This window comes from Athene noctua, chromosome 2 (assembly GCF_965140245.1).
Source record: "Athene noctua chromosome 2, bAthNoc1.hap1.1, whole genome shotgun sequence".
Classification (NCBI taxonomy): Eukaryota; Metazoa; Chordata; class Aves; order Strigiformes; family Strigidae; genus Athene; species Athene noctua.
In genome coordinates this window covers 132,002,378-132,017,211 of record NC_134038.1, presented here as the reverse complement: position 1 = coordinate 132,017,211, position 14,834 = coordinate 132,002,378, and the positions used below count along the sequence as shown (strand labels likewise).

Below are 14,834 nucleotides of genomic sequence, written 5' to 3'. Positions count from 1 at the left end.
CTAACGGAACATGCTCTCAAATATTAACATTTCCAGTTCTTTGATGAGTGCTGGGTGAAGTGATCTCTACCACCCTGAAATCAAGATTATATCTAAATTTAAATTCTTCTAAAGTCATATTAATTACTTTTTTTTAAGGATTATAAACATACATACATGCATAAATGCACAGACATACATATAAATAGGTGTATGTCCTGAGCATTTCAGAAGTCTCTTTTGACAGGGAACATGAAAGAGAGATAGTATCCCATCAATCAGGAAACAGATATCGTCTATTAGAAAAACTGAGGAAATTATACAATAATGAAGGCTTGGATTCCATCCAAGATTAAACACAATAATCCCTTTCCAACAAAATCCTCTGAGATAACCTTAATCAGAGTGATACAGATCTCTAGTTTCAGAAATGTTAAGAAATACCACAACCTAATGGAAAGTAGTGGGTAACTGCCTGAAGGGAGTTCATATTCTGTCACTGGTAGATGGTAGGTTATTCTGTACCAACAGGAAATCTTTAGGCAGCAACTAAATTGCCCCTTGTCAGGGATACTCATTTATATAAAGTGACACTCTGCTACTCCCACCCACCAATACTGACTTCCAGTAATCACTCATGTGTCACACATACACCCATGCGGAGTTATACCAAGTCATGTGAGCTAATATTCATTTCCACACTCCCAGGCTGTGACCACTTACTCATGTCAAGATATGTGCTGTCCTGTTCATTAATACTAATGCCAATTCAAGCATATCAGTGTAGTCATCTTCAATCTCACTCAGTTATGCTGGCAGTTTACTCAATCACGATCAGTCAGACCCACCCATTTGCACTATAACTGTGACTGATGCACACGCTCAGAGCCTCAGGGTGCATTTGACATAGCAATTGTGTTGCCTAGATTTGGAGACTATTTTGCTCCCATATTTTAGTGGTAAAAAAGCATCAGCAACTTCAGACATTTCATTTGAATAACTGTTCAAGAGGATGAACATTTACTGAAAGCCAAGTCAATATTTTTTGACCAGAACTATAAAGATATCTACATTTTATCAGAAGAACTATAGACAAAAGTGTAAATAGATAACTAGCAGAGATTTCAAAATGAGTTATTACATCTGCAAACAGGTGCTGGTGCATGTATTGTATCTCACATATTAGATATTCTCCAACTTTTTTGGTGGATACATGTGAGTGATAGGCAATGAACCTCAGAAATAATTTTCAAAGGCTGACACTTCTCTCTGAGGCTTTGCCAGTTCTCTGGGTCACTCTGTATCGTGTTACTTAACAGTAAACTTCTATTTCTTCTCTGAATTCTGCCTCTTGGCCAAGCAGGCAAGGGAAAGATTTGAAAAAGGTGTAACATGCATGATTTAAAATTTTATTTTAATCTTCACTGGGATTAAAAACAAGTAAACAACTTCTTTAATTGTACTGTCATTATATGATGTAATTTTAAAGAATTATTTTCCTTAATTATTTCAATAATGTTATAACAAACTATAACAAAAATATTTCCATATCTTAACATATTTTGGGTTATTTAACAGTGGAGACCCTGAGTTTATAGTGTTTTATTAGGAGGTATTTGCAACGTCTGCATTCTTTGAACAGAATAAGCAGAAAACTTTATTTCACTAATACTTGCCCTCAGAATAATCTGCCTCATAGCTTCTTGGCTTTACCTGGAAATAGGAGAAAGCATGAAGTGGAGCAACTGTGGCAGGTAATAGAACAAAAGTGAATTAGTATGTTTCACAGCTCATAGAAATTTACTTAAAAGCCACAGAAAAATGCTTGCTATGTCTATGCAGTGGAGGAGGAAAAGACTTCTTTGGGAGGGTATGTGTGAGAAGAAACAGGGCAGAGCTATTCTTTTACTTACCTTTATGTCCCCATTGCACACATTACCAATTACATAGATTTAATCCAACTGTTCCTTTCATAAAGAAGGACGAGTATAATTTAGGGACCAAACAAGGAAGGATATAATTATTAAATTTTGCCTGAGAAGTGCCATTAAGCTTCATTATGTTACCATGATATTACTGAAGCAGGCATTTATACTATGATATTTCAAAACTTTATATTTCACACTAAACATTAGGGACTGAGGTTTTGAGGGATTCACTAATAGAACTCTGTGGATCAGTTTAAGACTACAGAAAAAATAAACAAAAACTTTGACTAATAGTTCTTAGCCACTTAATAAAGATTTGTTTGCAAGTAACAAGGACATATTTCTGTCAGAGAGGTAATATTGGAGCCCAGGGATACAATATTGACCTTGGTTGTCACAGGACACCGGCTTTGTACTGAGTTTGCAAGGCCTCAAGACTGAGGATTCCCAGGCTTACTCCCTCTGAACTTAACCTGCCTGCTGCTGCTGTTTTCACTTGGTTTAGCTACAACAGCAATTTTTCTAATGATCAAATTCTTATCTTTCTATGCAACAGTAATGATTTTTAATACAGGTAGTAGTAACAAGTAGTTATTCTGTGTAGAATGACATATCTGGACTAATGGTAATTCTTTGATTGCACTGCTGAGATTTCAATTATGCTAATAAAAAATTATTGCAATCCCATATGTGTTATCTATTTACCCATTACCAGAGTTTGAGTGTACTATGGTACAGGGTCCAAAAATTGTGAGATATTGAGGGATTATCACTCTAAACTATTTTTTTAACTTCAAATTTGGGGAAAACCAGAAAAGTACTATTCAAACTAATTTAATATTTATATATATATATTAATAGTTTGAAGGAAGAGTGGGTAGAATAACAATAAATGCCTTTCATTCTGGTTTTTTTCACACTTTGTTTTCTTCCACTTGAAAATTCATTATTTAAGATAAATTCACTCACTTTTTAAATATTTTTTCATAGTGGAATAAATTTCAGGAACTTATGGAGGATAATTCATGAATTTTCATATTTAACAATAAAGACACACAGATTAAACTATTACTATTTTTTATTACCTTGTATTTTAGAAGTCAAATAATCCAGGTCCAGTCTTCTTATTTTAAAAATAAGAATAAAAGGCAAATAATTTGCTCAAATCTTCTCTTGCTCATTTTGCAGCCATGGATTCATGGCAGGAGTCTTTCAACAATTGTTGTTAATTTGTATGATCATTATACATGTTTACCAGATTTAGCAGATTTGAGCAGACTCCTGAGATCGTTGTGATGCTATAAGAAAGCTGCAATATGTTTAAAGTCATACTTAGCAAGTATTAGCTGAAGTAATTCAGGGGTTCTCCACCTGTACTCTGTAGTACAACTAGTTCTCATGTGAAAATGGATCTCCAGCTCTTATTAAGCTTCCAAACAATATTAAAAGAAGCTAAAATTACATTGAACATTTCTCTGATACCAAGTTTTTAAGTTAAGAAATGTGTGCCATCTGTCAAGGACACATTATGTACACATAATTAAGTCAGAAAGTGCTGCTTATGGTCTTTTCTATATATGGATGACAGAAAATCTCAGCCTATATAAACAGCAAATATTTCCGTATTTTCTAATTTGGAACTAGGCATATCTGACAAATGTTTCAGTTCAAAGCAGCTCAGCATCATTTCTACAACGCAACAAAATCTGACAATTAATACATTTTTTTTTTTTTTTTTAATCAATGAACTGGGAAAGGAACATCCAGATTTTGTAATGGACATTATTTTTATCTGAAAAAGATTCTTAATGGTGAATTCCCAAACATCTCTCAATTAACATTGTTTACTAGATGGGGTCATATCTCTTTATGTTAGCAAGGAATAAAGAAAAATCTGTATTTTACTCCATACCACCTTCATCAATAAGTGTCTTTTTGGAGGAATACAAAGGCTTTTGTGGAAATCATGGAATCGTATAATAGTTTGGCTTGGAAGGGACCTTAAAGATCATCCAGTTCCAACCCCCCTGCCATGGGCAGGGACACCTTCCACTAGACCAGGTTGCTCAAAGCCCCATCCAACCTGGCCTGGAACACTGCCAGGGAGGGGGCAGCCACAGCTTCTCTGGGCAACCTGTGCCAGTGTCTCACCAACCTCATAGTAAATAATTTCTCCCTTATGTCTAGTATAAATCTACCCTCTTTCAGTTAAAAACTGTTACCCCTTGTCCTATCACTGCATTCTCTGGTAAGAAGTCTCTCCCCATCTTTCCTGTAGGCCCCCTTTAAGGCCGCTATAAGGTCTCCCTGGAGCCTTCTCTTCTCCAGGCTGAACAACCCCAACTCTCTCAGCCTGTCCTCATAAGGGAGGTGCTCCAGCCCCCTGATCATTGTCATGGCCCTTCTCTGGACCTGCTCGAGCAGGTCCATCTCTTTATGTTGGGGGCCCCAGAGCTGGACACAATACCACAGGTGGGGTTTCACAAGAGCAGAGTAGAGGGGGAGAATCCCCTCCCTCAGCTTGCTGGCCACACTTCTCTTGATGCAGCCCAGGACACAGTTGGCTTTCTGGGCTGCGAGCACACACTTCTAGCTCAAGGTCAGTTTTTCACCTATTGCTACTCCCAAGTCCTTCTCCTCAGGGCTGTTCTCAATCTACTCCACCCAGCCCTGATTCATGCGCAGGACCTTGCACTTGGCCTTGTTGATCTTCAAGAGGTTTGCACAGGCCCACCTCTCAAGACTGTCCAGTTTCCTCTGGATGGCACATCCCTTCCCTCCACCATGTTGACCACACCACAGAGCTTAGTGTCATTCACAAACTTGCTGACAGTGCACTTGATCCCACTGTCTGTGTCAGCAACAAAGATGTTAAAGAGTACTGATCCTAACACTGACCCCTGAGGAACACGACTTGTCACTGGTCTCCACTTGGACATTGAGCCATTGACTACTTCACTTTGAGAGTGACCATCCAGCTAATTCCCATCTGCAGAGGGCTCCATCCATCAAAACTTCATCTCTCCAATTTAGAGACTAGGATGTCATGTGGGACAGTATCAAATGCTTTGCACAAGTCCAGGTAGATGATGTCAGTGTCTCTTCCCTTATTTACCAAAACTGTAACCCTGTTGTAGAAGGCCACCAAATTTGTCGGGTACAATTTGCCCTTAGTAAAGCATGTTGGCTGTCACAAATCACCTCCTTATATTCCATATGCCCTACCATAGTTTCCAGGAAGGTCTACTCCATGATCTTGCTTGGCACAGAGGTAAAACTGACTGGCCTGTAGTTCCCCATAGATACTTGTCAAAAAGAAAGGAGGATAAGGAGCTGTCTAAGTACCCATGGGAAGAGATGTTGTATCTTCTAAAAGAAATTTCTTCATCACATAGGTAATCATGAAGATAATATAACTTTACCATGCCCCTTCTGATTATGGAATGGGCACCTTCTGTCCTCAAAAACACGTTAGCAGCATTCTTACAGGTTTTCTTCTGTTTTATTGTCTTCTGCTAAGCACATTGGAAAGCAAAATTAGAATAAATTACTTAAAGTGTAATTTGATTTTATATATGACAGATTGGAAAGAAATCATCTAATTGTACAAATGGCTTTATATGACAATATGTAGAATCTATCAAGGCACACACAATGAAGAATACTCTTGTAAAGTCTTATTTTAAACACTTCAGAGGTTTCCAATCTAGGGAAAGTTTGACATAGAAGAGCATCCTTGTTCAATCTCACTTTAAACCTCCTGTTGAATTTGCATGAACAAAAGGAGTTCACAAGACTCTTCATTGACTCTGATATGTTTAACGATATACACTTCATTTGGTTTTGGGCCCCGTATTATTGAGGCCATCTGCCTCCTTTTCTTTTCTTGCTCAGTGAGTCTGTTTGTGTATAAATCCTGACACTTCTTCCATAACATTCTAAAATTTAGATCTTTCTAACATACTTCAGCAGGCCTGAAACATACACTAAGGAATGACCTAAGTATTGATACTTTATTTTACAAACCAGAATTTTTTCCATAATCCCCTATTTTCTGGGTGCTTGGCTATTACCCAGTTATTTACATGTAAAACCAGTTTTGTGTTGTCTTAACATAGGTCAAACCTTTATCTGTGCCCCGATCTCATTTCATCATGGTTACCAGTACTGCATATCCTGTGGTTTCCTTATGACCCTCAGTGGTAAATTGGAGATCACAAAAAATATAATCGCTGAGATGATCTTATCTTATTGTATTTTCCATTGAGTTCCTCCATTCTGTTCTTCATGTCCCTCTGTACCACACAGTCTTCTTCATGATGTCTTCATGGTACTTCACAACTGTGAACCTTCCTACACTTTTGCTGTCATCATGAAACCCATACTTCTACATTTATAGACTATAAATCTAATTCCTTAAGCATAGTCTGAGTCTTAGGTTCATATCTGCGGCTCTCTTAATAACAGGTTGTACACTGTTTATTTCTGCTTCCAGGTCTGTGATTGCTTGCAAAAAAGTATGACCACAGTGGATAAAAAAGACTCCAATGGATAGAAGCAGAAGACAAAAGAAGCAGGATCCATCATGGGTTACACCCAAGGGTACTGAAAGAGTTGGCAGATGTGCTCGTCAAGCCACTGTCCACAATTTACCTGAAATCATGGTTAACTGTGGAGATCCCATTGGACTGGAGGATGGCAAATGTGACACCCATCTACAAGAAAGGCAGAAAGGATGATCCAGGAAACTATAGACCTGTCAGTCTGACCACAGTGCCAGGGAAGGTCATGGAGCAGGTCATCTCGAGTGCCATTAAAAGTCATATCATGGACAACCAGGGGATCAGGCCCAGTCAGCATGGGTTTATGAAAGGCAGGTCCTGCCTGACAAACCTGATCTCCTTCTACGACAGGGCGACCTGCTTATTGGATGAGGGAAAGGCTGTGGATGTTGTCTACCTTGACTTTAGCAAGGCCTTTGACACCGTTTCCCACAGCATTCTCCTGGCGAGACTGGCTGCTCACGGCTTGGATGGGCACACGCTTTGCTGGGTAAAAAACTGGCTGGATGGCCGGGCCCAGAGAGTTGTGGTGAACGGAGTTTAATCTGGCTTAGGGATATGGTGTAGTTGGGAACTGTCAATGTTAGGTTAATGTTGGACTGGATGATCTTCAAGGTCTTTTCCAACCTAGATGATTCTGTGATTCTGTGATCTCATCCTCAGAAATTCAGCAGAGATTTCAGGATGAACAGCCAAAAAATTGAACTATGGAGATTCAGAGAGCAAAGGCTCAGAGCAATGTGAAAATTTACTGTATCAATGTAGGCATAGTCTTATGATTTTTCAGGCCTTCCCTTTTGCATTTTCCTTCATTTGTTTTAAATCCAGTTAGTCTGGAATCACCAAGACAGTGACCAGCTGCCACAACCTGTGTGATCTGATAATCAGCCCCTACTTTCTCCAATTGTTTTCCACTGTTCATCAGCCTTTAATATTGTGCCTTAATTAAGTCTACAGCCGTGGTGCTTCACCTGGATGTTTTTCTTTTGAATGTTAATGGCATTAATTTATAACAACAGCTATTCCCTGTGAAAAACAGTTATTATTATATCCCTTTTTGATTATGGGAAATTTAAAGAAACTTTAAGGAGGTTGCATTTCAGCTGGTGTGCTCATAAATACTAAACCTTCTGAGGTTGTTCTTTGTTAGAAACAGCCTGAATTAATTGTTTTCTCCAATGTATGCCAAGCAGTCAAACTAAGAAAACTAAAGCCAATGTGACTTTTTCTTTAATCCTTATTTGATTGCTTGATGCAGTCTACTGATGCATCTGTTGGCACAGTAGATTAAGTTACTCTTAACCACTGCAACCCCTATTGCTTACAGAGCCAAATCCTAGAGGCATTTTTTTCCTCTGTCATTTATTAGCTGCAAAAGTAATTAAAATGTTTAGCAGATAAAGCATGAGAATACTCACTGGCTGAATATTCAGACCTTTCTGAAACTGCTGCAGTGACAGACAATCCAGGTGGCATTTCCAGGTGCACAGCTGAAGTAAATGATGAAGCTGGCATCTTTGGCAGTTCTTCTCAGTGCTGATGGCACTGGATTATTTATTTTTTTATCCAGTTTGTAATCTCCATTCCACTTTTGTAGACAGAGAAACACCCACATATCATTTGTCTTCACATCTTTTCCTCACATACATGCTATTAATTGCAGTCATTGTATGAAATAATATTCTATTTTCCCTAATTCTGGTTTTACGAAGTACCACTTTGCACATGCACACACATATACACAGACTTTATTTTAGTTTCAGGTTTTTCATTATAGGAGACTGCATATGTAGGTTTGGGGGGGGGGGTGTTTTGGGTTTTGGTTTTTTTTTTTTTTGTATGATATTACTAAAATGTTGTAAGAGAGAAGCACTCAAACCAATGAACCGTTGTTGATATTTCTGAGTTTCAGATTGGAATCCAGGAAATACTAATGATTTCTGTCTGATCTTGTCTCACTCTGTTGAAACAGATGTCATTATGGCACATAATAACAAAATCTAAATTGCCTTAAAAATGTAATAACAAATATTTTACAAGCAATAAAAATAACCCCCTCAAAACACACTACATGCACTTGACAATGAGACATAGGGATTTTACTATATGTTTAAATGGAATCCCTCATTCATTTTTTCTGAACCTGCAAATACAGTCAAGATTTTTCAAAACTAGAAACTGTAACAAATAAGATACATTCCGAAATAGTGCTGATTACAACAAATACAAAACATCTCAATGCATTTTAAAAAACTTATATCCATTTAAAACATAATATGACTGGTGAGCAGTGACTTGATTGAAATTATTTGATATAGATAATATTTCTCACTTGTAAATCTTTCTCATAAAAATAGACATTTTGATAGTTTTGACATACCATAGAACCATAGAATGGTTTGGGTTGGAAGGGACTTTACACATCACCTAGTTTCAACCACCCTGCCATGGACACTGACACCTTCCACAACATCAGTTTGACCAAAGGCCCATCCAACCTGCCCTTGAACTCTTCCAGTGAGGGAGTAGCTACAATCTGTCTGGGAAACCTGTGCCAACATCTCATGATCCTCACAGGAAAGAATTTCTTCCTTATGTCTAGTACAAATCTATCCTCTTTCAGTTTAAAACTGTACCCCTTGTCCCACAATTGCATTCCCTGATGCAGAGTCCCTCCCCATGTTTCCTGTAGCCCCCTTTAAGTACTGGAAGGCTGCCATAAAGTTTCCCCAGAGCCTTCTCTTCTCCAGGCTGAACAACCCCAACTCTCTCAGCCTGTCCTCCTAAGGGAGGTGCTTCAGCCTCCTGATCATTCTCATGGTCTTCCTCTGGATCTGCTTGATCAGGTCCACATCTTTATGTTGAGGACCCCAGAGCTGGATACAATACTCCTGATGGGGTCTCACAAGAGCGGACTAGAGGGAGAGATTCCTCGCACTCAACCTGGTGGCCACACTTCTCTTGATGGGGCCCAGGATACAGTTGGCTTTCTCATCTGTGAGCGCACGTTGCCAGCTCATAGTTGGTTTTCCATCCACTAATATCCCAAGTCCTCCGCAGGGCTACTCTCAATTCACTCTTCACCCAGCCTGTGTTTGTGCTTGGGACTGCCCTGACCCATGTGCAGGACCTTGCATCTGGCCTTGTTGAATTTCATGAAGTTTGCATGGGTCCACGTCTCAAGTCTGTCCAGGTCCCTCTGGATGGTATCCTTACCCTCCAGTGTGTCGAGTGCAGCACACAGCTTGTTGTCATTTGTAAACTTGCTAAGAGTGCATATTGTGGCTTGAGCTTAGCTGGAATCCAATCACCATGGAACCAGTCACTAACATTTTTTCCTCTTGGTAAAATAGGGGAGAGATAGAAAGGAAAAATTCATAGGTTAGATAAAAAAAGTTTAGTGATAGTAACAAAACCACAGTAACAATAGGAATTCCAAACAGGTAATACACAATGCAGTTGCTCACCACCTGATGGCTAGTGGACAGCCCATTCCCTGGCAGAGATACTGAGAGAATGAAAAATCCTGTGTGCTGACCAGAAGCCAAAATGAGAGAACCCACCTTCTTTATATGCCAAGCATAAAGTCACATGATATGGAATATTCCAATGTCTAATGCAGGTCTGGCACTCCAGCTGTTTTCCCTCCCAGCTCAAGGAAAGTTAATTCTACCCTGGCTGAAATCCAGGTCATACGCTCCAGCTATGGTCTCTCTTGGCTGAAGAAAATTATCCCAGCCAAAAAGAGAGCAGTGTACTCAATTCTCTGGAATTCCTCTTTGAGAACAGAGAAGGACTGGTGGATGATGTCGTGGTTGGAGGACGATTAGGGCATAGCAATCATGAAATAAGAGTTCTCTATTCTTAGAGAGACCAGGAGAGGCAGCAGCGGAACTGACATCCTGGACTTTCAAAACACTGACTTTGAATTGTTTGGACACCTGCATGACAGGATCCTTTGGGAGATGGTCCTGAAGGGTATAGGGGTCCAGGAAGGCTGGACACTCTTTAAGAAGGAAGTGTTAATTGCACAGGAGCACCCTGTCCCAGGTGCTGTAAGAGAAGCTGACGCCAGAGAAGGCCACTGACTAAACAGGGAGCTTTGGCTGAAACTCAGGGAGAAAAGGAGAGTTTAAAGCCTTTGAAAGATGGGGCCAGTGGCTCACGGTGATTGCAAAGATGTTGTGAGGCTATGCAGGGTGGAAATCAGGAGGTCTAAAGCCCAGCTAGAAATTAATCTGGCTTCAGCAGTCAAGGATAACAAGAAATGTTTCTATAAGTACATCAACAGCAAAAGAAAGACCAGAGAGAGCCTCCATCCCCTGCTAGACACAGAAGGAAACATGGCAATGAGTGATGACACAAAATTGGGTGGGAGTGTTGATCTGCTCAAGGGTAGGGAGGCTCTGCAGAGAGACCTGGACAGGCTGGAGCCATGGGCTGAGGCCAACTGGAGGAGTTTCAATAAGGCCAAATGCTGGGGGCTGCCCTTGGGCCACAACAACCCCCAGCAGCGCTACAGGCTTGGGGAGGAGTGGCTGGAGAGCTGCCAGTCAGAGAGGGACCTGGGGGTGCTGATTGACAGCCCAGTGAACAGAAGCCGGCAGTGTGCCCAGGGGGCCAAGAAGGCCAATGGCATCCTGGCTTGTGTCAGCAATAGCGTGGCCAGCAGGGACAGGGAAGGGATCTGAGCCCTGTACTTGGCACTGGTGAGGCCGCACCTCGATTCCTGTGTTCAGTTTTGGCCCCTCACTCCAAAAAGGACATTGAATGACTCGAGCGTGTCCAGAGAAGGGCAACGAAGCTGGTGCAGGGTCTGGAGCACAGGTCGTACGGGGAGCGGCTGAGGGAACTGGGGTTGTTTAGTCTGGAGAAGAGGAGGCTGAGGGGAGACCTCATCGCCCTCTACAGCTCCCTGAAAGGAGGCTGCAGAGAGCTGGGGATGAGTCTCTTTAACCAAGTAACAAGTGATAGGACAAGAGGGAATGGTCTCAAGTTGTGCCAGGGAAGGTTTAGACTGGATATTAGGAAATGTTATTTCTTTCCAGAACGGGTTCTTAGGTGTTGGAATGGGCTGCCCAGGGAGGTGGTGGAGTCCCCATCCCTGGAGGTGTTTAAGAGTCGCACTGACATAGTACTGAGTGATATGGTGGAGTTGAGAACGGTCATTGTTAGGTTAATTGTTGGACTAGATGACTTTCAAAGTATTTTCCAACCTAGATGACTCTATGATTCTGTGTAATCCCAAAGTCCATGTTGGCAACAAATATGTTAAAGAACACCAGTCACAACACTGACCCCTGAAAAACACCACTCATCACTGGTCTCCACTTGGACCTTGAGCTGTTGACTGCAACTCTTTTAGTATGACCATCCAGACAATGCCTTATTCACGAAGCGTTCCATCCATTAAAACCTTGTCTCTCCAATTTAGAAACAAGGATATTGCATAGGATAGTGTCAAATGCTTTGCACAAGTCCAGGTAGATGACATCTACCAACGCTGTAGCCCTATTGTAGAAGGCCACAAAATTTGTCACGTACGGTTTTCCCCTAGTGAAGCTGTGTTCACTGTCACCAATCATCTCCTTATATTCCATGTGCCCTAGAGTACATTCCAGGAGGATCCGCTCCATGATCTTTCCAAGCACAGAGGTGAAACTGACTGCTCTGTAGTTCCCTGGGTCTTCCTCTTTTGCCTTTTAAAAATGGAGATTAAATTTCACCTTTTCCAGTCAGTGGGGACTTCACTAGACCACCAAAAAACATAATAAAATCTGTTTGAATTACTTCACATCTGCTGTAAATCCAGTTTTGCATTGTGGATCAGATAATTTCTGTAAAGGACTACTTGCCCTTTAAAGACACTTCTGTGACACTGATAGACAGAAAATTCTCCTCCTGCTTCCATTGCCACCTGCCTGCCTGACACAGTTTTCCACTGACCACAAAGCTCTTCAGTCATCAAGAAAGAAGATCTTTTTGAGCTGAGCTCATGCTTGTTTTCTTTGGCTTTGCAGTCTTTCTACTGTCATTTCCTTCTACAGGCATTTCTATTTCATGGTTTATCTCCAGCAGTGCTTTTAGAAGGGCCTTTCCCACATGACAGCATGAATAAGAGAAGTGACAGCATGAATTTCATGAGTAGCTCAGTGCATGTGCCTTGGGAGGAATTGCTACTTCCTTTACTAGTTGGGACTGTCTCTAGGGCAAACTGAAATAGCAGGAAGACTGAACTTACCAGTGTAAGCCCACTGACCTGATTGGACCCTGCTGAGCACCAAAGATTTACAAAAATGAACTGTGCATCATGTGTAAAGCAGTTTTCTTCATTATATATTCACCCAAGGTTTCAGGAAAGGAAAGGAAAGGAGAAAATAATGGTCCTCTGGATGATCTTACTAGGACAAAAAAGAAAGCAACAGAAACTACTGTACATGTGGTCTTTTGATCTCATAGAAGGGTCTCTTGCATTCTAGAGAAAGCCCAACCGAATCACCATCTCTATATAAAAACTGTTCCTTATCAAAATCATTGTATTTGCCAAATTAATTTCAAATCTACTTTGTTGTCAAATTTTCTTTTGAGTAAAATCAATTGTTTAAATTTCCTAGCTACTTTAACAGCCTGTAGTGAACTTCATGCATCATGTCAAATTCTGAAATGTGACAAGGGCCAGCTAGAAGATGAAACAGTTGAGAGGATGAAAAGCAAAGAACTCAGGACAATCTGAAGGAAGGAGTTGAGTTTTTTCCAAGGCGTCATTCAAATACAGCTTCCAGAGTTCTGGGGACTGGTCAGAGCAGTCATGCATATTCTTCCACCCAGCAGTGAACTTCCTGCCATTCTTTGCAGCAAAGTGAGTGACACAGCAAATATGTAACTCTGTATGTGCACAGATAAGAAACTTGAGAAAATAAGGATGGAAAAGAGAAATTGTGAGTCTGATTACATATTCTTTTGACTTACTCCAGTGACAAATTCTGCTGCTTTTGAGTAGTGGACACATAGTGAAAAGACAGAAGACAGATTTTTGCATGAATGTGATCTGTAATGCTATATCATAAGACAAGACAAAAGAAAATACCAAGTTAAAACAATTGTCAAAATGTTGTCTTCAAAATTTTATTTACAACTGTGTATTAATTTCTAATAAGAGAAATTTTCGTTTTAAGTTTCTTGCAGCATTTCAAGTTTGAGACAAGTAATATGATGATACTGTATTTTTCTGTGCTCTCATTTCACAATGAACTACATTAGCTGGAATACCCAGGAGAAACAGAAAACTTCAAAGCATGGCCCCAAATATTGTAAAGAATAGGTATGGTCTGAATACCAACAAAGACTGAGCTTTAAGTTCAAACAACCTTTTAAGACACTTCCCAAGAAATAACTTTTTTAATGAATTGAGGTCATCTCAGGGGTAACAGTGATGTAAAAGTTCCAAATCTGACTAGTTCTCTTCTCCTGCACATGTCTTTTATATCCTGCATAGCAGCTTGGGCATTGGGGATGACTCAGAAACACCCTCACTACCCTATCACCTCCCATAGTGCATAACTTCCAAAGCTAACATCAAAAACAGAACTTTCAAAACCTCCTAATTAGGAGTTTATTGTTCAGTTTAATCATCAGGGAAAAAGATTGATTTTAAGAAATTCTCTATGTAAGTGAAGAGGAAGTTCTCCAGTCAGAAAACAAGCAGCAGACTTTCATAAAAAAAATCCTTTTCAAAATGTCATGAGACTGGATAATAAGTGTGAGTTCTGTAGAGTACTACTGTATTAGCAGACTTATCTCTGGTAGAGACGAAAGCATTTCTTAAAACTAGAATGTCCCATTCAGCAACACCAGTTTTGATGAAGGTTTATTCACCCAAGCAAGAATGCCTAGATGGCATAGTTTTCCCAAAGCTCTTATTGAAAGAACTGTCATCTTAAAAGGCAGTGTCCAAAGCCCAAAATTCTGTACAAGATGGATGCATTAATGGTACCTTTTGGGTAGCACCTCTTACCCAAAGAAAAGTACACTAAGGAAAGCTCAAAGATAATTGACTATGGTCTGAACAGAAGGCACACCAAGTGCCATGCTCCTGTTTTTATTCAAGAGAAAAATGACCGTAGTTTCTCATATTATTCATTTCAGGGGTTCCACATCTTTATCTATTGGGATGTCACTCTTGAATGGATTTGTCATAGTGTCCACTGTCTTCCAGAAGGAGAGTTTCCACGTCTCTTAGTCACAGCATATGACATTTCCCCAAAATAGGCAAATTTATCATAAAGTCATCCCAGTAAAATTTGGCATGTGACCTGTGAGAGAGAGAGATGCAGATGTAAGTATGACCATACACTCTTCCTATTCT

General features: G+C 40.2%; 1 protein-coding gene across 5 annotated transcripts in view; it reads right to left on the bottom strand.

Moving 5' to 3' along the window:
- NXPH1 (neurexophilin 1) overlaps window positions 1–14,834 on the bottom strand; it is a 360,999-nt gene that overhangs the window by 36,229 nt on the left and 309,936 nt on the right. For 3 of the 5 annotated variants that reach the window (XR_012633055.1, XR_012633056.1, XR_012633057.1), the window contains one exon: window positions 8,687–9,809. The exons of 1 other annotated variant lie outside the window; for it this stretch is intronic. The gene's annotated coding sequence lies outside the window, so the exon portion shown is untranslated. Of the gene's footprint in view, window positions 1–8,686; window positions 9,810–14,696; window positions 14,782–14,834 lie in introns of those variants that run through there. One more of the 5 variants, XR_012633058.1, reaches the window with a different exon arrangement.